At 36.6% G+C, this 25688-nt stretch overlaps 1 protein-coding gene across 3 annotated transcripts in view; it reads right to left on the bottom strand.

Moving 5' to 3' along the window:
- Positions 1-25688, bottom strand: part of LOC131425728 (uncharacterized) — a 771700-nt gene that overhangs the window by 548098 nt on the left and 197914 nt on the right. Inside the window, exon 2 of one of the 3 annotated variants that reach the window (XM_058587828.1) lies at positions 7980-8133. The exons of the other annotated variants lie outside the window; for them this stretch is intronic. The gene's annotated coding sequence lies outside the window, so the exon portion shown is untranslated. The remainder of the gene's footprint in view (positions 1-7979; positions 8134-25688) is intronic. 3 annotated transcript variants of the gene reach the window in all.

Here is a 25688-nt window from a genome sequence, read left to right as displayed (position 1 = left end):
TTAGCTAAAAAATCTTCCGAATTTAGTTGCTATATTCAATTACACTTTCAGAATAGTTCCTCATTAAATTCCGTACAGACTTCTTGGCGATAAGTTTTGACACATTTTTCCAATCTTTTTCGAACTGTTGAATGGTTTCGGCTGCCGAAACATGCGTCCTAAGATGTGCCTTCGTTAATGCCCAAAATTCCTCAATTGGTCGAAGTTGTGAGCAATTTGGTGGATTCATGTCTTTTAGGAAGAAAGTGACAGTTTTGGTAGTATACTATTCTACCGTTGATTTCGAGTTGTGGTAAGAAGCAGGATCTGGCCAGAAGATCCTTGTGGCTTCGAATCATGGGTAGAAGTCGTTTTTGTAAACATTCCTTGATGTATATTTCGCTGTTCGTTGAAGCAGTGGTGATGAAGGGTTTCGAAATCTTACCGCAGCTACAAATTGCTTGCCAGACCATAGCTTTCTTACCACATTTTTCGACTTCAATCGATGTCTCAGACTGGTTCAACGCTTGCCCTTCTCGCACCGTATAATTTTGTGGTCCCGGCAGGGATTTGTAATCAAGTTTCACGTAGGTTTCGTCGTCCATGATTATGCAGTTCAAATTTCCAGCAAGAATCGTATTGTACAGCTTTCGAACCCTCGGCCTGATCAATGCTTCTTGTTTCGGACTACGTTTTGGTTGTTTCTGCTTCTTATAGGTTCGAAGATTCAAACGTTTAGCACGAAGAACATTTGTCTTCGAAGTGCCCACTTTTTTGACCACATTCCGAACTGAAACCTCCTTCTTTTGCTCGAACGCCTTCGATATACGTTTATCCAACTAAGGGTTCGCAGGACCTTTTTTCGACCCGTTCTCGGTTTATCCTCAAAGGTGTTATCCTCTCCGAACTTCCTGATTGCATTTCGCACGGCTTTTTCACTTACTCCTTCCATTTTTGCTATCTTTCTCAGTGACAGTCCGAGTTCTGTGCACCATTTGTACACAATTTTTCGACGTTGTTCTGCTGAAAGTCCACGCATTTCGAAACAAACTAATGAAAACGAATAAACAACTACACAAGTGGTTAGAGAAGAGTGTAAACAACAGGACGCAGCCATAAAAATTGACAGATTCTGCGAAATGGCAGCGGTTTTTGGTTGCGTCTATACTTTCTGGGACAGTCTTTAATGAACTGAATTAATGAAAAAAAAATTTTTTCTGTTCATGGATTTCGGTCTGACGATAAAAAAATTCTGGTTCAGAATGTTGAAACTGCATTCTAAATCTGAATTCCGGACAGGATGTTTGGAACTGAATTCTTGTCTGAGCCTCTATTTTAGTTCCAGAATTCAGTTTCAAAATTCAGATCCAAAGTCAACGTCTCGAATCAATATCCTGATAGCAGATTCAGTATTCGGTTCCCAAATTCCGTTCTGAACTTCCAAATCAAGTTCTGAACTTCGGTTTCAGTTCCATAATTATGGTACTCGATTCTGGCCTTGGATTCTGGATGAGAAACTGAATTCTGGTCTGAACTGCACTAATTTACTACGCAGGCTAGAATGAATGAAGCATGAAATTTTTGTAATTTATTTACTTAACAGGCTTTTAAGAAAACGTTAATTGGTAACGAGTTGTTTGATGTTGTCATACTACTGAAAATTCTATCACAAATTGTCGATTATAAAGGGTGCTGACTGACGTACGGCTTATTTTGATACTGAATTTCGCCGTATTGATTGTTCATATCAAACAGAGTAGAAAATTTCAATTTTGAGTTGTTTGTGGTTATCTCATACCACTCAAAAATTAATCATAAATTGCTGACCATAAGGAGTATATCGATAAGTAGTTAGCAACATTAAAAAAGTTATTACTCTGAAATGGCTTAATTTTTTGCAGCGTGTTTTGCGGTGACATGTTTGTTTACATGTCAATAACAGCAGCGCAATCGATTGGTTTTGGTACGGTTTATCGTTTCAATGATGAGTCGAATTGATCCGGAAACGCGAAAGAAAAAATTCTGCACACTTGGTGCTCAGAAAGTGGTGTCACGTACAACGAAATTGCAAAACGGGTGAAAGTGCACCACGCCAGTGTCAAAAATACTATCGAGAAGTTCGGTAAGACCCTTTCCATGAAGGATTTGGCCCGATCCGGTAGGAAAACGGGTCCCAGCCAGCCCAGCCGGGACTTAAAAGTGGTTGAGTACATCAGGAAAAACCCATCGGCGTCGACGTGGGATTTGGTCAATCAATTCAACACCAGCATCGGGATGATTCAACGGATCAAAGTTCGGAACTTCCTGAAAACGTACAAGAAACGGAAGGTGCCGAAAAAGTCCCTGGTACAACCTGGTACAGTTCAGGCCAAAACAAGAGCGCGAAAACTGTATAACCGGATTCTACAGACGCTGATACCACGGTGGCGATGGAAAAGTTTGGGCAGAAGGTGTTGGTCTGGCAAGCAATTTGTACCTGTGATTTGCGGTTGTCGATTTTCTTCACGAAGGGCACAATTAACGCCAAGGTGTACGAGGAAGAATGTTTGAAGAAGAGAATGCTGCCACTGTACAGAAAGTATAAGGCTCCTCCACTCTTCTGGACGGATTTTGGCTTCAGCCCACTACGCCAACTCCGTTCTACAGTGGTTGTCAAAAAATAAAGTACAATTCGTGGAAAAGGACATCAACTCACCGAACTGCCCGGATCTTCGGCCAATTGAAAGGTATTGGGCAATTGTCAAGCGGCACTTTCGGAAGGAAGGTACAGTGTCCCAAAAGATGCAGGAGTTCAAAAAAAACTGGACACCTGCCACCAGGAAAGTCACAAAAGTAAAGTAGAATTTTCCTCAATATAATCAGTGAAATGCATAAAAATGTAATTTTTCTACAATATATCGAAAACTGATGTCAAAATACGTTTTTTTCGATTTTTATTCAATAATCAATGTTGCTAACTACTTTTCGATACACTCCTTATTGCCGATAAAATGAATAAACATTATGTTGCTGCGTTGAATACGACAAGAGATATTCACGATTAAGTTCTACCCATACTTGTACAGGGTAAATTTTGAAAAGACACTCCATAGTAACGACAAAAATTATTCTTGAGTCGAATTGGCCACTTTATTCGTTCAAAAAAAAAAAATGCTTCGTCATACCTAAAAAGATGTGGAAAGTTTCATCCGAATTGGAATAGGTCCATCTTGATTATCACATTTTGCTGCTGAAAATCTCTGGAAATGTGTTTGGCAATCCGTGTGTATGTCTAATATTTTGCATCAAGAAACAACATAGTCAGTAATCATGAGGTTTTAGGAACAAAAGTACCGTTTTTTGAGAAATTTTCTGTTTAAGATACATATGAAAGTTTCCACTCATGAATTCCGTGTTATTGAAAACGTGATGGAATTTCTAATCTCAGTTCAAAATCGATTGTTCAACGAATAAACCTAGACAGATGTGGACGCTTCTGACGTATTTTACCAGAAGCTTCAACAAACACATGCACATAAAAGGAGCGTCGCGATTCACTTACATTCACAATACAAAGCATGTAAAGATAAGTCATATCACTGACTTCACAGTTAATTTAACTGAAACTTACGTCGATACAGACGCAAAATTTTTATTTACATGTTAGTAGATGTAATATTGTGTCAGCACCGAAAAAATTACGGCATACTTGAATTTACGTCAAGCGTAAATTTCATTTGTGGTATTTTGCTACGAGAATGTGTGGTGGTATTTTGCTACGAGAATGAGATTTTTCATTCAGTTAAGTAAATTTTGGTGTTGTTAGCTGAATTTTCAGTAGAAATAATAAGAAGCTTGGCGGTATGACCGCGTGCTGACACACGACAAACGGATCTTGGTTTCGTTGACATTCTTTCAAGAAATGTACACACAATCAAAAAAAACCATGTGATTTTACATCTTATTAGATGCACATAAATGGAGTGTCGCAGCTGACGCAAATTTACGTCGAAGAACATTTAATATTGTGTCTAAGACTCCGTGACATGAAATTCATTGAAATAAAAAAAGAAAAAGAATACTGATAGCACCGCGACTTGAACCGAGAATCATTGGATCGCAAGTACGTCTTTCAATCGACTGAGCCACAGAAGCATACATCTGCTTGGCTGGTAAAAGGTGCATTTGAATTTATACAGTCGAACCTGCTAGCAGAACGCAAGTTACAGTCGAAACCAGTAAAATTCAAGCTCATCTAACATTAAGTCATTACAAATAAAATTTTCCGTCATTTGACAAATTAGGTCTTTATGAATTACATCGTATGAGCGATTAAGTCACCTGTAAAATAAAAATTTTTTAGAGTGCACCTAGAAAAAAAACGGGTAAATTTACGTCTTCTGAGACATAAATTTACCCGTTTGCATTCTGACGTAATTTTTTCTTTTTTCAATAATACAATGTTTAAGGCACACTGCTTAAGCTCTAAGATGCCAAGGGCTTTTACTAATTTCAATTAACGACTAACTTAAAACTAGGGTTGTATCATTGGGTAATGTCATATTTGGGTCGCAGTGGTCGGCTTTGGCAGATCCAGCCTTCAGCTGGCGATCGGCAGGGGCCGGTGAATTGAATATTACATGAGAGTCTTCCATATGGCGTTGGTGAATATCCATGTTGGCCGCATTCTTCGGTCCGTGCGGGTCCGGGGGTTCTGACATACTTGTAAATGCTGAATCATGTAATTTTACACGTCTGCTTTAGAAATAGTGTACGTTCGACACATATTTAAATCATTCTTGTAAAACTCAGTCATTTTATGAATTACGTTCTTATGATTTGAGTCATACGCGGATTCAAGTCACCGATAAATTTCATTATTTTTTGCTGTGTACTTTTCGATTTGCTGCGCTCGAAATTTCCAAAACAAGAACGCGCTCAAAAAAGGCGGGTGGGTAATGTCATAGACATAATCGGATCACGTGAATACGAAAAAAGTGGATCGGTCAGTTTCATCAATGTGAATCTGGATTCAGGAACAGAATACTAGAGCTGAAACTCAATTTTGATGAAATATTCGGGAATTGAATTCTGAACCTGAGTCCGGTAACTGGATTCCGAAACTTCGTTATATAACTGAATCGTTAAACTGATCACTGAACCTGTGTTTTCGGACTGAATTCGAGACACGGATTCTGGTTTGGCACTGAATTATGAATTTGAATCCTAACACCGAACTATGGAGCTGGACTCTGATCCGCAGCTGAATTTTAGTTACAGAATTTCGGTCCAGAATTCCGTTTTCAAATTCGGATCCAAAATTCAGTTTAGAAATTCTGTTCTAAGTTTAGTTCAAAAATCTTCCGAAATTTTATAGCATTCTGGTCTAGAACTTTGAACCTAGACTCTGGAATGCAGTTTAGAACTAAATTCTGGATATACAATTTAATTTTGGATCTGAGTTTTGTTCCCGGATTTCGATCTGAAATTCCAGAGTTTCAGGTTCAGAATTCTGAAACTGTACTTTAAATCTGAATTCCAGACAGGCATTTTGGAACTGTATTCTGGTCTGAACCTAGATTTCAGTTCCAGAACTCAATTTCAAAATTCAGATCCAAAGCCCAGGTCTAAACTCAAGATCCTGATCTCAAATCCATGATTTGATTCCAAAATCCCAGCTTGGAATCCAGTTCTGAAATGCGATTTCAGTATTAGGATTCTGATATTGGTTTCTGGCCTTGGTTTCTGGACGAGGAACTGAACATCAGATTTGGCTTCTGGAAATGAAAAAACAGGGCTAAAACTCTGAAACTTAATCTCAGAACTGAACCCTAGAATTGGATTCTAGATCCGGATTTTGGTCTGAGCTGAACGAGTCAACTACGCAGGTTAGAATGAAGGAGGCATCAAATTTTTGCCTTCTTTACTTATCAAGCATTTTAAAAAAAACGTTGATTTTTGAAAGACGCCTCATAGTAAAGTAAGGCGTATTCACGCCAAAATGATGGAGGCTCTGAAAGGAACCGATTGATTAAGTCACCTATAATGCTTCAAATATATAAGCGGAATTCTAATTTAAATTTATTTTTGGTTATGGCATATAGCTGAAAACTTTATCAAAAATTGCTGATCATATTTTAAAAGGTATGTAGCAAAAATTATGTTGATACGTTAGATACAACAAGAGTTATTTACGATCAAAAACTTATCACTCTCCCAGAAGGAAAATTTTGAAAAGGCGCCCCATAGTAAAGTAAGACGTATTCACGTCAAAAAAAATCCATGTCGCCTAGTAATCGCTTAAGTTAGCACAAATTCATCCGAAAAATTACCCTCAAGTTACCGTCAGATTAGTAAACAAAATTACGTTTACGGTTAACGCAAATTTAATCCCTGGTGTGATACCGTCGTTTTTTTTTTTTTTTTGTATTAACCAGAAATTTTTGCTAAACGGAGATAAACAATCCTTTCCGAAATATTTTTCAACCGGTTTTTTCGTTCTTTCGAAGGATCCGACTTTGCTGGTTTGTTTCTGCATTCTTTGGCACAAACCAGTCGAAAAGAGTTTTCCGCTTACTCAACGGGTTTTCTCCCTAACAAAAATAAATTGAAAAGTTTCCCTTGAGCAATGACAAAAAAAAAGAAAATCACCAGCAGCAAATATTCACTCACCACTTCGAAGCGGTGTTGAAGCGCAAGCATGCTGTGATTTTTTTCTTCTTCCTGTTTTTAGAACAAAGCTCCTTGCTAACTTTAGGTTTTGCGCTAGCAGGCGTTGAAAGATGAAAGATCGCACGACCGGTAACCTGCAGAGTTGTCTAGCCTGGATAAAATCTGCTGCTCCGGCTACTGAGTAGAGTGCTTGGTAGGTGGTAAACATTTTTGGCTACGTTTAGGATTATATATGAGAAGGATTTTTTGATTTCGGGCCAAAATTGCGCCGAACTCACAGCAGAGTGTGACTTTGGCGGCGTCACCACGAAAACGGTTGACATCCCGGTACTTTGTCAGCGTTTGCTGAGATTAGAGCAGAATGATAGAAAAAAACACATTTTTGGCAACACCTTTTCCCTAGTTAGATAAGCAGTCAAACACCATTTCACTAGTAAGCGGTTTGATAATGTTATTTTTTAGCACAGTTTTTTTTCTCTCTAGTTTCAAAAATCTAGGACAGAAAACAATCAACTTAATTTAATTTATTTTAGCAAGAACAAGCACTGCAAAACATTCCGCAGCCTTGATCTAGGCTATGTTCCCAAATTCCGACCACTTTTAATGAATTGATTTGCATCTGCGCTAAATTCAGTTGTTCTGTGTTTTGCCATGACAACCTCTGTCTCTGGCTGTCATGACGTGTGTCGTAGTTGGAAAGTTTCACTTTTGGTTAGTTGGTTGGTTGGTTGGTTGGAAGATGGTTTTGGCAAGTTATGAAGAATTTGGAAACTCTTTGCATCCACCACTCGACCGACCGACCAAGCGTCCGGAGGACTGGAGAACACCCGTCACAGCTTCGCAGTGCAGTGAACTTTCGCTCGGTTAGTTCAACAAACGCAGTTAAATGTCTTGAATAACTGTGAATGTGGGCCAACCAAACCATGGATCTCGTGGATGGACGAAACGATGGAGGTTTGATAAACTTCGTCTCTGGATGTCATCGTGTTGTAAACTGCACAGAAAAAACGCATCACACAAACTGGGAACTTGTTTGTTTCCCCCAGTTCGGTCGGTTGATGCCAGAAAAACCGTTTAGCATGTCAACTCGGGCGAGACAGGATACGGAATTATTTGCCCAACAGTGTACCGAATCCTGACCCGAACCGAACCGGAGAGAGAAAGAAAGAAAAAAATGGAACTCAGCATTTTATTTTCGCTACGTTTCGGATCGGATTGCAAGAAATAAAATAACTTTCCCAACGTAAACGTCGGTATAATTCAGCGCAAAATTTCGGTCGAGTGTGTAGTGAGCGGGAAACGAACCCAAATTCAACAGTGAATGAAAATCAATTGGCAAATCGTCTTACGCGGAAATCGATTACGCATACATTCAATTGGAAACCATTCGTTTCCCGCCGAGGGTTGTCGGAGTCAGCCGGAGTAGGGTTTCATACGGGTTGCGATGCGGTTCTCAGTTACACTGATTTGGAAACCAGGTGATGAAGCCAAGTGGTTGCTTACCTGAAAGTTAACAAGAAAAAGGATGGTTGTTTATAATTGATTTTGAAGGAAAACAACGAATATCAATTAATATTAGTGAGACTCGGTTACGATGTTCCGGAGCTTTGGTTTCAGGTCAGAATTCGTTTTGAGTCAATTGGGTAAAAGAGGTGCAGAAGTAAGTCGCCAACCACCCTTTTCAACTAGGTAATACATGAATTCCAGACTAAAATAAATATTCGCTATCTGAGTCCAGAAAGCAATAGAGATATCGATTCGTATGGTAATCCGGTGGCGTTAAGTCTGGGCTATAAGGTGGGTGTGCTAAAATATAGCATCCAATGCTATACAAGAAAAAATGAACTTGAGACACTGTATGGACGCTCCTAGTTTCCTGTGAAATCGATGCAATTGTGTTGAATACTAGATGTTCATTGGATATACTTAACGTTCGTGTGCGTACTGTATTTTACAGTATTGTACTGTATTTTTGACCCAAATACTGCGTACGGTTTTTGTCGTGAATACGACTTACTTCACTATGGGGCGCCTTTTCAAAATTTACTCAGGAAGAGTGATAAGTTTTTGATCGTGAATATCTCTTGTTGTGTCTAACGTATCAACATAATTTTTGCTGCACGTCATCAGAAATATGATCAGTCATTTATGATAACATTTTCAGTTGTATGGCATAATTACAAATAATTCAAAATTAAAGTTTTCTAAAATGTTTGAATGACGCCTTTTCACGGTATAAAAGGTTAACTGGTAAAATAGGTAATATAAAAAAAAAGGTTAACACTAGATATGTTTCGTTGGTTCTAGCTTGCACAGTTGACTGAGCAGGAAGTAAAACAAGTGCATCATTCCGGTTGGTTCAGGTGCTGAACTCAGTTCCAGTTCTAGTATCGAGAAATCAATTCATTATTGAAGCGGGGCGTTTGCAGAGCAAGTTTCACTTCAAACAAGAGCGATTGCGTCATCCTGCTGCTGGTCGTTTGCATTTTAGCAAAATCTCAGCTTAGAATAATACAAAATCAACCCTTCAAATTGATGCTTTATTCATTCTCGTCTACGTAGTTGACTCGTTGAGTCCAGATCAGAATCCAAGTACCATAATTCTGGAACTGTAACCGAATTTCAAAACTTGATTCTAAGCCGGGATTTTGGATCCAAGATCAGGATTGATTCGAGATCTGGACTTTGGATCTGAATTTTGAAATTTGGATTTCAAATTTAAAATATAGTTTCAGAATTCAGGTTCAGAAAACCCTGAAATTCTGGATCTTCAGACCGAAATCCGGGAACAGAACTTAGATCCAAAGTTAAGTTGTATTTTATCAATTGACTTCATTCCAGAGTCCGGGTTCGAAGTTCTAGACCATTTCGTCACTAATTTGTCACTTGAGCGTTGAATAGATAAATTTCACTGGCATAATGATTGTATAGTAGAATCGAATGGTGTTAACATATTATTCTACTATAATTTGGTTCCAAAGTTCAGTTCTACAATTCTAGAAATGTAACTAAACTTAGGAACTACATTCGGAAGATCTTTGAACAGAGTTCTGGATCTTCTAAGCGAAATTATGGATCCGAATTTGAAAAACGAAATCCTGGATCGGAATTGTGTAACAAAAATTCAGCGGATCAGAGTCCAGGTCCAGAGTTCAGTGCTAGAATTCAGGTTCAGAATTCAGAGCCGAAAAAGAAGAATCCTGGTCTCGAATTCAGTTCCACAACACAGGTTCAGTGATGAGTTTAACTATTCAGAATTCAAGCTAGCATCGAAATTGAGTTTCAGAATTCTACTCTAGCAGAACTTCGGATCAAAAATTCGGTTCCTGAATTCCAGTTAAAAAATTCAGAATCTTTATCGTCATAAAAACTGAACGATTCATTTTATTTGTATTCACGTCATCCAGTTATGTCTCTGACATTACCCACCCGCCTTTTTACCCTCAAATGTACCCTCAATATTCATTCTTGTTCAGAGTGCGGCAAATTTAATTTGTATATTCGTTTTCGAATGATTCGCATAAACTATGAAAATTTGTTATTCCATGCTTCGAACTTATTGGTAAATAATTTATGACGCAAAATGCATAACCAATAAAAATTGAATTAGTATATATTCGAAGTGTGGAATATTCAAAAGTTTATTATGAATTAATAAGAGCCTCTTTTACAAGATAAAAAACGTATGGTAAGCCCATTGCGCTCAAACGCTGAAAATAATCCTGGTTGTCAATGTGTCGGTTTTACTTGCTATGCTTTGTGCGAAGATTCTTTCACCTCCAGCGGTTGAAATTTAGCGCGCATTTTTTGGAACTACACATACACTAGCACATCTGACATCAGACTACAGGCAAGCTTGCGAGCGTTCTTCATTACACGGAAAAATCCGTTACCTGTTTTTTTCTATAATTTGAAATTTATTTTTTGTCGTGAATTCTTCTACGTGACTTTACTATGGGACACCTTTTCAAAATTTACCCGCAGAGAGAGTGACAAGTTTTTGATCGAGTATACCTCTTGTTGTATCTAACGTATCAACATCATTTTCGCTACATGCTATCTGAAATATGATCTAAAATTGCGTCATCAAGCTGCTGGTCGTTTGCATTGGAGAAAAATACAACGAAAATTGAACAAAGATGGGGAACATTTTACAAAATCAGCCCTTCAAAGGACTCTAAATGTTATCTTAAGAACTTTTAGAATTACTTATCCGTTGAAATCTGCAAATCGGAAGTGAAAATAATTAGTTTAGTGAAGGTCTACAATCTGATAGATTCTAATTAGAAAAATTTCGCATGCATTTCTCGGATTTTTGACGTAAATACGTATCACTTTCCATTTAACATAATTTTCTCTCAACAGAATTTTCAGTAGCATTAGGTGACCACAAACAATTCAAATTGGATTTTTCCTAAATATTTCATAAGTGAATAAGCTAACAAATTGATACTTCATTCATTCTAGCCTACGTAGTTGACTCCTTCAGTTCAGACCGGATCCAGTTCCAGAGTTAGATTTTCCACAATCCAGGTCTTAACTTCAGCGCCTCGTTCAGAATTCGAGTTCCAGAACTTCAAATCTGTAGCTGAAACCGAATTTTAGAACTTGATTCTGCACCTGGATTCTGGAACCTGGGCTCTAGACCTGCGCTCTCGAACTAAATTTCAGAAATGAATTCTGGACTTAGATCTGAATTTTGAAACTGAATTTCGGAACGGAAGATATGTATCAGACCAGAATTCAGTTTCAAAGATTCTTCCCGAAGTTCAGAATCCTGAAACTGAGTTCTGAACCTGAAGTTCTGGAACTTCAGACCGAAACCTAGGATTATAAATCAGATTCAAAATTCAACTGTATTTCTAGAATTCAGTTCTAAAATACACTTAAGAATCCATGTCCAGAATTCAATTCAGTGCACAGGATTACAATTTGGTTCAAGAATTCAGTTCTACAATCTAGAAGTATAACTGAAATCAGGAAATAGAATCGGAAGATTTTTGAACTAAATTAATTTGAATTTCGGAGCTCCGAGCTCGGAGTTCGGAATCCGAATATTAAAACTTAATCCTGAACCAGAATTCTGAAGCTAACACTCAACTGTAGAATCTAGATGCAGAGTACGTTACTAGGATTCAGGTTAAGAATTCAGTGCCGAACCAGAACCCTGGTCTCGAATTTAGTTCCACAACACAAATTCATTAATCAGTTCAGCAATCCAAAATTAAGTTCTATAATTCAGCTTCAGAATTCAGTTCCAGAATCTAACATCAAAATTGAGAATTCAGATTCAAAATTCAGTTCTAGTTCAGTCGGTTTCAAAATTTGGTTCCAAAAATCCTGGTCCAAAACTCAGATTCTTCAATATCAAAGAAACTGAACCATTCATTTTATTCGTATTCACGTCATTCGGTTATGTCTCTGACATTACCCACCCGTCGTTTTTGTTTAGCCACAATTGTGTTTTCTTTTTTGATGTGAAACGCATCTTTGTTTTCTAAATAGGGTTGCAAACTAGAAACACTAGGAAGTAAACGTACAGAAAAAGGTATCTCAAGTAACATATTTAATATTAATAAATACTTGTAGCTGTCTTCAGTGCTATATAATAAATATTGCATTAAGACTTTAATCTCCACGAAAACCTACAGAAAACCACTATAAGAGCATATTACTGCCAAGGCTCATAAAGAAAGGTTAAAAATGAGTATAAACCTGGGTTAAACCTCCAAATTCAAGAAGATTTTCAAGCCAGCTCTACGATCAACATTTAATGTATTCGGATAAAATGAACTCCGCAATGAATAAACCATAAACAGTAATGATTGTATTGGTATTTTGTATTTTCGTCGATGAAACTATGCAAAATTTCGCATTGTATCCGCTTCGGTCTTGGCCCTGCTTTCCTATATAGTCTTTTATGTCTGAAGCGGTACAAACGATTATTACTTTAAAGTTCCTAAATAGATGTAGATATCTTTGGTCTACTAACACTATCCAATCTAATCTACTCTGATTGTTTCTATCTTTGTCGATGTTACGTGTTACGTTTCATTTGCCCCATTGCATTGCTTTTTTGCTATGCCGGAGAAACCTGTCAATATCTCAAACTAATAGATTATCAAGAATAAAGGAATAATAATAATAATAATAATAATAATAATACTAATAATAATAACAAAAGTGATAGTAAAAATCGTAGTGCATTTTACTTACCAAAAGTAAGGTTATTACATAAAATACCTATTTTTCTTCATTTTCCTGGGACATTCTAGGGTTTTCTTCCTCACACTTCTTTGGTCTTAAATCTTCGATGATAATTTTTTATTTCAACAGTCTCGTTTCTCGTCCGAAAATAAAATAAAATAAAATCAGGTGTTAGTGAGCTTGTTAAATTATATAATGTAAGGATGCGCATTTAACACTAAATTGCTCAGGAAAGTCACAATATGTACACAATTAAAGGATTGCTTAAGATTCTGTGATCTTAACACTAGTCCTCCTTTTTTAATTAAATTCACCAAGCTCAGGACGAATATGATATATTAATATTCATCCCAACTGGATCAAAATAATTCAAATTGGTGACCAATTCCAGGCATAAGAATGCTCGAAACCACCTAATGACCTATTGTCAATTTCAAGCATTATTAGTCCTGTCCACTCCGTGATCGATCCAGACAACATAATAATTCTCATCTTTTACATTTATTGGCGAACGATCGATCTCGGTACGGTCAGACTTTGTCAATACGAAGTATAAATTGACTCCACCCCCATCCGCCAAAGGGGGGTACGCGCCCTGTAGCTCATCATCCAAACCCTAGGGAAAATGAATACTAGATGAAGATTTTATGAAAATAATCAGCTAGGATCGAAATTTAATTGTACAATTTTCACTACGCAGTAGTCATACGGAATACAAAATAGTGTTTATTTGGCGTTCGAATGATGCGTTTGAATTGGCGTAGCAAAATCCTGCACTCATGTTACTTCTGTGTATGATATCGAAGCTAAATAGGATAATATTAATCAGCTGCGTAGCACGCTTTGAGATTGGACATGTTTTTTCTTAGCACTATAATTATTATACATCGCAGCATGTGTGTTAATATTATTAGCTGTTTTAATTGATGATATTACTCCACCACGACGGTATTACTGAATAATTTAAAATACATCCACGAATCATGGTATTTCGAAATAACCTCACATAACGAACCTAAAATTATAGATATCGGATAATCCATATCCGTGAAAATTGAGCTATAATCAGTCTTGACGTTTACCTCACTTATACCAGTATTTATCACCGGAACCGTAAGTGACAGCTATTTGAACTTTAAACCCGTTTAATGAACACAGAGTAGCATTAAAACCGAACCTAGCTTTGTTGAATTGTGGATTCCGGATCAAACAGTGATACTTATAACGATGAAGATAGTTTTAAATTCTAAGTAAAACCAAAATTAATCTTATCAAAAATCATTCGTTTCAATATTCATTATAATATCTACAATATATATGTAATATGACTATTTTTATTTACTGTGAATAAAAAAATATGCCTATTTCCACCCCTGCTTTCAAGCAATGTGCATTAAATATGCATTAAAAATGCAATGAAGCATTATCTTAAAAATACTTCTGCCAAGCTATATATCGACATTCAATGCTATATATTGCATCAATTCAAGGCCTTAGTGTTGATAAAAGTAGATTAGTTCTATAATGTATAGGAAGTCTAAGTTTAACTTTAATTACCAATATTTGTCTGTTTAAATTAAATAATCAATTAAAACATTTAGAACTCTCTTGCATTTAATCAATTTCTTCAAACGAATTTTTAGAGCTGAAATAAACCTGGAATCTAACGCGTCATGGTTACTTGAGTAACTTAGACGTTTTCTGTAAAACAAATTGTACCATGCCTTGTAACAAAAATATTCGCAAGATTTTGGTACTAAATACACTCAGAAATCAGAACTAATTGGCTCAAGTGGCTTGTTCCACTATTATTTGGAAATCTGTGCTTTGCTGTGGCTTCCTGAGCATATTTCTGATAGGAAGGGAAGGATAAAAGGAACATGGAAGGGAATTGTGCAATTAATCGTTCAAGTATTTAGATATATGAGCAGAAATAAATTCGGCACCCCGTAAGGGATGCCAAACAATCTGCTAAAATCTTCAAAGGTCAATACAGAAAGGATTCATTCACTCCAGGAAGAACGATGAACCCCTCTGACTGTAGTTCCTCACTTCATTGGGTGAGAAACGATAGAGTATCCTTCCATTTTAGCTCCCCATACACAGATTCAACCAAAGTGCGAAGAATCGAAAACCCGGATACGCAGTTGCGTCATTGCGGGACAGTTACACAAGGATGGCTTCTATCGTATCAAAGAACGCTCTCTAGCAACTCTTCACACGATTCAATCAGTGCCATGGAAGAGAGACGAATATCATCTCAGCAACAACAAAAAAACCGGCAGGGTTCATTTAACATAGAATGAACACCAGTGCGAGAGCGATTTTCTCTCGATGACCTGTCTGAGCATCACGGGTTAGCACGATGCTGAGATGATTTTCTTCGAAGCAATAAACGGACGCCAATTCTTGTTTTGAGATCCGATTTTATATGGGCAGTGGATAATTTTGATAGAATCATTTTACTATTGCCGCTTATTCTAACTATGTACATATAACCTTTGTATAAGTTGTGTCTATGAAAATATCTATGAATGCTTCACACCAGGGTTTTGAAATATTGTAACCTAGTGTGAGAATCATCAAGTCGTATCATCGATTCGATTTTCTTGATTATTTTCAACTTGCGATTATCTCTTGGTAAATTCCACACAGCGCCGATCATTGCCATTTTGTTAAGGGCCGTGAAATACTCAGAGTATGAAGTAAAGCGAAGAAATTCTCTCACGGATAATGCATTAAGAGGCAGCGAGTTCTTGTAGCATCTTCTGACAGATTGAGAATTTTGTATACAATGTAGAAAAATATCAATCACCAACACTAGTGACATATCAGATGATATAAAGCACATAATTGCATTCACACAAATTACACCACTAATATTCAGCACGCTGAATAGTAACTATGTGATAGTTGAGTTTGCAATGTCCAGGAAGAAACTAGAATGATGTTTGGAAAGATTCAAATCTGGTAAAATGTTTTTGATGTGAAATGTTGTTGTGATTTATTCAAGTAGTTGAAAGTGGTAAGGCGGGTTCAGGATCAACGAAATCATTTGTTGCATCAGCTCTAGCCGACTCATCAGCCCATTCCTTTCCAGTAATATCAGAATGACCGGGTAGCCATAAGAAATAAACATTAGATATCCAAAAATCTTCAAAGTTGGGCTCAAAACTATTTCAATTTATTCGTCATACTAATCCATGGACAATCTAACTAGTTTTAGTTATGCTGGTCTCTGAATACCGTTTCTGGAAGTACCATAAATAATGACAAAAACTTTAAAGAGGAACTCATTGCTGCATCTCATGGAATGTTTGAACGATTGTCGCACGTTTAGATTCAAGGGAATAGTTTTGGAGTTTCATACAATTTCTATCTTCGATTCGTCGATTGGTCATGAAAATAATTTCATGAAATCTGAAAACATCGAAGAATATTCACACAAAAAACACACGCGGATTGATAAAAAAGGTATCATCTCACTGTTAGGTGGATTGAGCACGTTTCATACCTAATGTTTGCTCGATAGGATCATGAATTAACATTTTATTTCCACCATGTAGGATCGCGATGGAAAAATAATGCTTTCTCCCTATTTTATATTTAAATCTCCAGTTAACTGCAAAAATTTTGAATCGATAGGATAGGATTTTTTATGTTTTTTTTAACTTGGTGGGTAGCAGAAAGAAAAATAATTCTAAATGGGTATTCGACACTGAAAGTTTGGCAGCTACAAATATATACGAACCAAATCCCAAATAACATAATCTCTATACTAAATATATTCCAAATAAGATATACCTTTTTTACGAACTTATTGCTCTACAATTTTAGTATATTCGGATACCCAAATCCAAGATGGCGACGATTCTTCGAACCCTCTCACTATATGCAAATTTTGGAAAAGGGTTTGACAAGTTCTACAAGCGCAATCAGTTTCAGAAATAACCTTGTTTACATTGTTTTCAAATAATGTCGACAGGCCGGTAGTATACATTTTGAAATTTGAAATGATTTCAATTTTTTTTGGCATGTACACATAAAATCGCTTCAAAAATAATCATATTGTTAAGATTTTCAAAGAATATCGAGCATCAAAAGTCGCTATTTTTGATTTTAGAGCTACGCATCAAACTCGTTCCAGAAATATCGATTTGATTAGGTTATACAATATTGATTACAGACAGAAAACTTAGTGTACGAAGTGAATTCCAAACAACGTAAACTTTTTTTACGAACTGATTCCCTTGACACTCCCCTCGTAAGTAGAGATGGGCAATTCGCTCCTGAGCTGCTCCAGTGAATCGAATCTTTAAAGTGAGCTGACAGCTCACAGCTCTTCTTAAAAGAACCGCAGCTCACCAGTTCATCGCACTGGTAAGGTGGAAACAAGCTACGAGCTGAACGGATCTTCGGCTCTTGAAGAGCGAGTTATAAATGAGAAGAAATGTGTACATGAGCTTTTGTTCGTTCTTCCAAATGTGTATCTATCCTTCTTTAACAGATTGAATGAGCCATTGTCAATAAGAAATTTTACCTCTCACGCAGTAGGCTACGGTACATTCAGGGATGCCAACAAATGTGACATAATAATGATTCGCACACAAATTAGTTCGCATAGCATTGTTCTTTGTGCATTAATGATTTCGATCATGCATATGAAAGAAAAACGGAGTAAGAGAAACGGCGCTAAAAGCTAACCATCAGTTCAATCTAAATGAGCTGATGCATTGAATCGATTCACTTTAGTGGGCTGATCGGTTCGGAGCTGCTCACCGGTATGAGCTGTTTCGCACATCTCTACTCGTAAGTGGAAGTTTGGTTGTAAAATTCAAGAGATGTTTACTCTATTTTCAATTTCATAAGCCTACTATGTGTTGGTAACAGTCCAATGTGCGCAACAAAACAATGATGAGAAAAAAAGTCAAGATTTTGTATTAGAAGGTTACTTTGCTTTGACAGCACAGCACATATTCGTACTTCCATCAAGTCTGATAGCAATGACAAGCTTTCTAATAGATGGCGACAGGTAGCTATGGAATGTGGATAGTGATTTCAAATATGTCAACGCCATAGAAACATTGATGGACCGATTTAATGAACACACATTCAACGCATCACGGGGCTGCTTTGAGTGAGGACATGAGAAGCACAGCATTTCTATTGTTATCTTTGTTCTTTGTCACTTTTTATAGACCAACTCATCCATTGTGGCCAGAGTGCTATCATTTAGCGATTACATTTTTTCCCCTCCACCACCACCAGCACCAGCACCAGCACAGCTCGATCATTGTGTGTGTCCTGGGTTAGTTCGGGGCGGTGGGTCAGTAGTAGTAGTCAGCAGTTTTTTCGCAATGCTCGGTGGGAACGAACGAAACGAGCGAAAAGTTATTCAATTAGGTAAACCGGAATGATGAATAAAATTCATACACCAGGGAACACTGGCACCCGGTGGGAAATGAGGGACATTTGCCGGACCCGCGGACGACAATAACGTTGTTTAACGTGACAACTTTGCAAATGAGACACCAGACGAACTGACCGTGGGTAGAACCGTAGAACCGAGGGAACCGAGGCTAACAAGCACTCGCGGACGATATGTGCCCGGAGTATGAACAGGTGTGTGCAAATGCCACGCTTATATTTGCGTACCTTTTGCAGTGAGTTAGCAGAGAGCTTCGAGAACTGGTTGTTGTTTTTTTTATTCTATTATGTTTGGGAAAAGTTCATGAATATCAAGTGAAAACAAAAAAAAAAAAAGATCAACCGGTTCCCTCCCCCAGGATAGCTGCATTATTTCATTAACTATATTTTTTTGCACTAAAGCGCTAAAAACAGTGTTCCGAATAGGAAGCAACATAACTAGCAGGTTTTATTTTTGTTTTTTTTTGCTTCCTAGTAATGCCTGAAATATTAAATTGCCAAATGAAAAGTATACAACCGGTGCAAGTGCGCAATATTTGATAAGGCAGCTGAGTTTGTAGTTTTTTTTTTTGGTATTCAATTGAAACAAAAATTTGAATATTACAACGAATAAATTGCCGGTGACCTTTAAACTTGTTTTTCCCTAATAATAAACACATATCGCATGTCAATATTTTTCCTTGGGATTGATTGTAACCTGGCAAACTGGGAAACGAACCAAAGTAGGTCGAGTTTTTTTTAGCATTCCGACTTTTATATTTCAACACTCTAGAGACTTTGCTCTGAAAATTTGATTGGATGCAGAGACACTGTGTTTGCTCTACGATTTCCGCCCGGAATTTTTACGCCAGTTATTTTGCGTCAGAAATTCAAACGACAAATTTTTTTCCGTCAGAATTCGTTCATCATTTTTCGTCAGAAATTCTACGTCCGATATTTTACGTCCGAAATTCTACGTCTAGATTTTACGTCAGAAATGTTGACGTCAAAAATTTTACGTCAACAATTCAGAAATTTCACGTTAAATTTTTTTTGCGTTAGAAATACTTCCGCAAATTCTCGTCTGAAAATATTGCCTGGATATTTCAAGTCAGAAATATTATGTCTCAAATTTTACATCCGCAATATTTACATCAGAAGTGTTTTGTCATTAATTTTTATGACAGAATTTTTTGTTCGAAATTGTTTACGTCATAATTTTACAGTTTTTTTTAACAGTTCTTGTGTTCGTTGTTCGAAAGTGCAAAACCAGAGCAATCCACGACTGGTGGCGAAAACGCCATAAAATTGCTCATGGGAAATTATTCGGACTAAATTTTTAGAGCTTTTTCAAGAAGTTTTCTCGAGCAGTACTTTCGAGTAGTTCTTGAGGACAGCTTATTCGGAGCAGCTTTACCGTTAGAAATTTTACGTCAGAAATTTTACGACAGAAATTTTTCCGTCAAAAAATGTTCGTTAGAAATTTTACGTTTTTTTCTGCTGACAGACAAGACTTTGATGCCGGCCAGATGGAAGGAGCACTTCGAGGAGTTGTTGAAGGCATAGAAAACAGGATGAACATAGTGCCCTGTATACAATCCTGAATCCTCCGATGGCCCCTAACGGATATGAAGCGTTGTCGCTAAAAGAGGCAGGCCGAAAGATTCGAGGGATATTCGAGCGAAAAGTTCAAAGAAGTGGATATCGTAAATCGTATAAAATACGGCAGACTTCAGTGGGCTGGTCACTCAAGGCGAATGCCAGAAGAAAGAATTTCGAAAACGATTTTCAACCGAGAACCAGATAGAGGTCGGTAACTTCGTGGAAAACCACGACCACGCTGGCTGCACGCGGTGGAATCGGACCTGAGCACCCTAAACGTTCTGGGAAACTGGAGGAACATTGCTCAAGACCGACGTTTACGGAGCTCTGCGATACGCCACGCATAGGTATTAAGTGTTATCTCTATCATCATCGATATCATCGATTTAAGATATTCGCGACATAAGAAGGGAAGTATAAAAAAAAGCATCTGTCTTAATTTGCAGGATTTTTTTCCTCCAAATTAAATTAACCAAATTAACGTATAGTTCGTTAATCAAGCCTTCGGTGTATAAGTAAATAATTCGGTGAATTGGTCCTTCCGACGAAATGGCACTCGGTGAAACGGTTTTCTGCGAAACGACTGACAGTTAAGCCACCGAGATCCATTTATCAGCAGTAATTCTTACGGTTCGATTTTTTTTGTAACACCACGTAAGAATGGGTTGTATTTTATCCCTCCAATAAGATACTTTCATAAAGGGTGATTTTTTAAGAGGTATAGGATTTGATTTGGAAAATTGATGAAACCTTTATTGGAATCGATAGAACATTCAATATATCAGGTATTACACAATTTTGCTTACGCCGTTTTTCCAAAATTAAAAGCTTTATTGCGAAAAAGTGCTTACAGATGTATTAAACAAAGTATTGCCCGTCACTAGCGACAGCTTTCTCCCATCTTTCCGGCAATTTTCGAATCCCGGCTCGAAAAAAGGAGTCCTCTTTTGACGCTATCCACGAAGCAATCCATTTTTCCAACTCTTCGAAGGATTGAAAATGTTTATGTGCCAGGCCGTGTGCCATCGAACGGACAAGGTGGAAGTCAGAAGGAGCGACATCTGGGGAATACGGCGGATGGGGCAAGACTTCCCATTTCATCGTTTCCAGGTACTTTTTAACCACTTTTGCGACGTGAGGCCAAACATTGTCGTGTTGGAGGATGACTTTGTCATGTCGCTCTCGATATTGTGGTCGCTTTTCTTTTAGCGCGTGACTAAGGCGCATTTGTTGCGTTCGGTAGCGATCTCCTGTGATGGTTTCACTCGGTTTTAAGAGCTCGTAGTAAATTGTTATTCATCTTTGAAGGTTTTTTCTCTTCCACAAACATCATCTTCCTTCCAGACAAACATCATCTTCGACGTCGAAATTACCATTTTTAAAACGTTGAAACCACTCCCGACACGTTCTTTTATTCAAAGCAGCATCACCGTAAGTTTCTGAAAGCATTCGATGCGCTTCAGTTGCATTTTTTTTTTTCGAATTGTAACAGAAAAGTAAAACTTCCCGCAAATGGCGAGAATTGGGCAAATAAACAGACATTTTCGAGCGTGAATAATACGAAAACAAGAACAACTATCACTGAAACGGCGATGACAATTCGTTAGGCACTGTACACACTCACTTTAAAGGCATTATCATCTATGTATTTTGACCAGCCTCAGCCGGTACAGCCACCTATCGGAAAAATTGTGGAAGCAAAGTTGTACACCTGATAAATACGATTCATACCATGTGACACATGAATAAATACTATTTAACCGTATATTAACAACTAAATATTTGTCAATTCATTAGTTCTGATTCATGTTTCCTCACTGATCCTTCCCGAAAGCTGGCGCACATGTTCACTAGTGCATTCCCAAGTAACATTTTTAATATTATTAAACACTTGTAGCTGTCTTCAATGCTACATAATAAATCTTGCAATAAAACTTTAAACTCCACGAAAGCCTACTGGAAACCTCTATAGAAGCATGTTCCTGCAAAGTGGACCATTCTTCATAAGGTTTATAAATCAAAATGAAGAATCAGCATAAACCTGCTTTAAAACTCCAAATTCAAGAAAATTTTGAAACCAGCTTTACGATCAACATTAAATTTCTTTGGCTGGAATGAATTCCGCTATGAATAAACTGTCGTTTTGATAATATTTTTCTTGACTATATTTTAATTAATAAATTTTTCTTGACTATATTTTAATTACGAGTTTGAGACCTTTACCGAACGTAAAAACTTTATGCGCTTTTATTTTTATCGTGAATGTAAGGATAAATATCAGAATTATAACTAATCGCCTTGAAATAAATGCGGTTTTTGCGAAAGTCTCCATGATTTATGAAAATTATTTTTTGTGATTCATCGTCATTTTTGTATAAAACTATTCTGTGGCGATAAAACTTGTGCTTACGATCTGAAAATGAATCATGAAAGTCCAACATATTTCCTCGGTTTTGCATTTCGAAGTTTATTTGATGTCAACAAATGCTACGGTATAGAACATCATAATGGCGGCCATGAAATTTCTTTTAATGCAAATTACACTTAACCTAGGAAGCAATAAATCAAATAGCCTACAACTAATGTGTCATAAATGTACTTCAGAACCCTCAAATTTACTCTGAGTGAAATTGTCATAGAATGAACACGCACACACACAAAACTAGATGTATGAAAGAATTTAACTGGCAATAATGTTTTAAAGAAAATGTTTGAAAGCAATATTAAGAGTGTTTGCATGGTTTTATTCTAGTGCAAATTGTTTTATTTTTATTTTATTTTTAGTGTCGGTAAAGGGTTTTATAGAAGCTTTGAAAACTATGATATTACTGGTTAAAAGAGACACTTATTATAGTTGGCATAAAACAGGTAGTGATTGAAAAATCAATTACAAAACTCCTATAAATTATAATCAAAACCATAAGGCATTCCAATTGTTACTTGGGTTCCCTACATTATTGTAAGGTGAATTGTGTCAGGGGCGTGTGTAAATGTCATGAGAAATGATATTCTTTTCTCATTATTAATTACTTCAATACCCAAGACCTGAACTCTAGCTGTAGATGAACTAAATCCCATGCATCTCCATCTGTTGCTAATTCGATGGAGACGCATGGTTTTTCGATTTATTTATTTTGTTTAAAGTCTAATATTATTCCAGTCCTCAGATTTTAAAAATGTGAAAAAATACAGTACTAACAATAATGTACTTATGAATTTATATATATAATTTATATATATAAGTAAATAAATATAAATAAATATAAATCTAGAGCGGTACCAAAATTGTAAATGCGAATAAAAAGAAATTTGAACATTTTGAACATTTTTTTACATGAAATTCATTTTAAAAACGTGCTTAATCCACCTAGCAGTGATATGATACCTTTTTATCAATCCGCATGTGTTTTTTGTATGAATATTCTTCGGTGTTTCAGTTTTCATGACATTATTTTAATGACCGTCGTTTAAAGATGCAATTTGACATTTTTATCACTCATTACTCTATCTAAAAGTATTCAGGAACCAGCATAACCCAAACCGATTCGTGTGGCCATATGACGAACAAATTTCAATATTTTTGACTCCAACTTTAAAACTTTTCGGGATTATCATCTTCTATATCGGTTTGAATTCATCATCCTGTAATTCCAGAATCGGAAGTTAGCATTGGATAAAATTAATTATTTTGTGTGGGACTATAAGTTTTGTTTTAATTTGAATTTTTGTTTCTGAAATTCGATTTGGCTTTATTTGAGAAAACGATTGAGCTTTGAGAAATGATTCGATACTGGAGCCGGAATTCGAAAATCAGTAGTTTACATTTGTTTGAAAATGTTTAAAAATCAGTGTAGACATCTTTGAGAAATCGTAGTACGAGTTAAATTGTTGGGTGCCTTCCGAATCGAAAACTGAATACCACTAAAACTAAAATACGTTTATTTGGTAGTCGACTATTCTAATCAGCAAATCTTAGATGATTCTTATATTTCATTTGAATCTTAGATCGGTTCAGCCATCTACGAGGAAAATGAGTTACACAATTTTAATTTCGTTTCACATATCATCCTGTAGTTCCGGAACCAGAAGTCGGATTAAAACATAATTCAGGAACCTTGTTTAGGAGCATACGACTTTTCATACGAATCTGAGTTTGTAGAAAACGGTTGAGTCGTCTTCGACAAAAAGGTAAAAAATTGAGTGAAATTATTTGTCACCTACGCATTTGCTGATCTCGACGAACTGATTCGAATGGTGTATGAGTGTTATGTTCTCCCAGCATTTATTGCTGTAAGCAGTTTAAATCAATATAATTATGAAATTGTTCTGAATTCGGAACTACTGCCAGCTTTCCAATATGCCATATTCGAACGATTATGTTGCCAAAAACGAACCGTGCTAAAATCGGTCTGAGGCAAAATATCATGCTGTACAGTCTTTTTGGTAACTAGAAACAATTGTATAAAAAATTGTGTTCCACGTTGCTTCCAAATATTACTTTGTCATTCAGCGCTCAGAACTTCTACTGCTGGAATATGGGGGAAAAGTCGCTTACACAAAAATATCGATATCTCCGTTAAAAATGGACGGATTTGAACAATCTATGGCTTGTTAAATAGCTATTACCGTGCGGAATCTAACTCTGAAAACATATTCTGTTTTCAAGGTCAAGATACTGTCAACAAACTGAAAATTTTGACATGAAACTTCGTATAACTCAAAAAGTAAACATCCGATCTCAAAACCAGTCAATAGCGTTCTGGGTGACGGGGAGACCTTTCATTTGCGACTAGTTTGATTGAAATCGGTCAAGCTATCTCTGAGATCTCGACGATCTTTTTGTCAACTCACATACACACATACGAACATTTGCTCAGTTCGTCGAGCTGAATCGATTGGTATATGACATTCGGCCCTCCGGGCCTCGGAAAATTTGTCGAAAGTTTAAGCGAATTCTATACCTATTTTATATATATATAAAAAAAGGTAAAAATTCCGAAAAGAAATCGAAAAGGTTTCCCATAATGCCTAAAATATTCCTGATTCATTTCATTTTCTTTTTTGCTAAAGAGGTTATTGAAAAATTTAAATAAAATGCAAATCAGAAGAACTACCCTAAGTCCACAAATATGGCAGTTGAAGGGTTGAAATTTAAAACAGATTATATCAATTTAGTTTTGTGTTGGGGGGGGGTGGGGGGGGGCCAGTTTTTATATGCATACCCGGCTACTCCCGTTCGGTATACTTTCGTGCTGTGAAATTTATTTAAAATGCACTCAGGTGAGCATAGTAAAGAAATGCGTAGTCCGACGTCAAAATCTTTAGAAACTCATCAAATTATTTCTAGCATCTTTTTATAAATTTAGTTGAAGTTTATCATAATATTCGCTGAAGGTTTTGATATTTTGTAATTATAATTATATAAAGTTTAGATAAAATTCAATAAAATATAAAGATATTGCTAATGAAATGTATTATCTGCAGTTGTACTAAGGAGTGTATCGAAAATTAGTTAGCAACAATGATTATTAAATAAAAAAGCGAAAAAAAAAACATATTTTGACATCAGTTTTCGATATATTGTAGAAAAATTACATTTCTATGCATTTCACTGATTATATTGGATAAAATCCTAGTTTCTGTGAAACGCTCGCACTTTGTGACTTTCCTGGTGACAGCTGTCCAGTTTTTTTTTTTTTGAACTCCTGCATGTTTTGGGACACTGTACCTTCCTTCCGAAAGTGCCGCTTGACAATTGCCCAATACCTTTCAAGATCCGAAGATCCGGGCAGTTCGGTGGGTCGATGTTCTTTTCCACGAATTGTACATTATTTTTTGACAAC

Source organism: Malaya genurostris, chromosome 1, assembly GCF_030247185.1.
Source record: "Malaya genurostris strain Urasoe2022 chromosome 1, Malgen_1.1, whole genome shotgun sequence".
Taxonomy (NCBI): Eukaryota; Metazoa; Arthropoda; class Insecta; order Diptera; family Culicidae; genus Malaya; species Malaya genurostris.
This window is presented reverse-complemented; position numbering and strand designations above follow the sequence as displayed.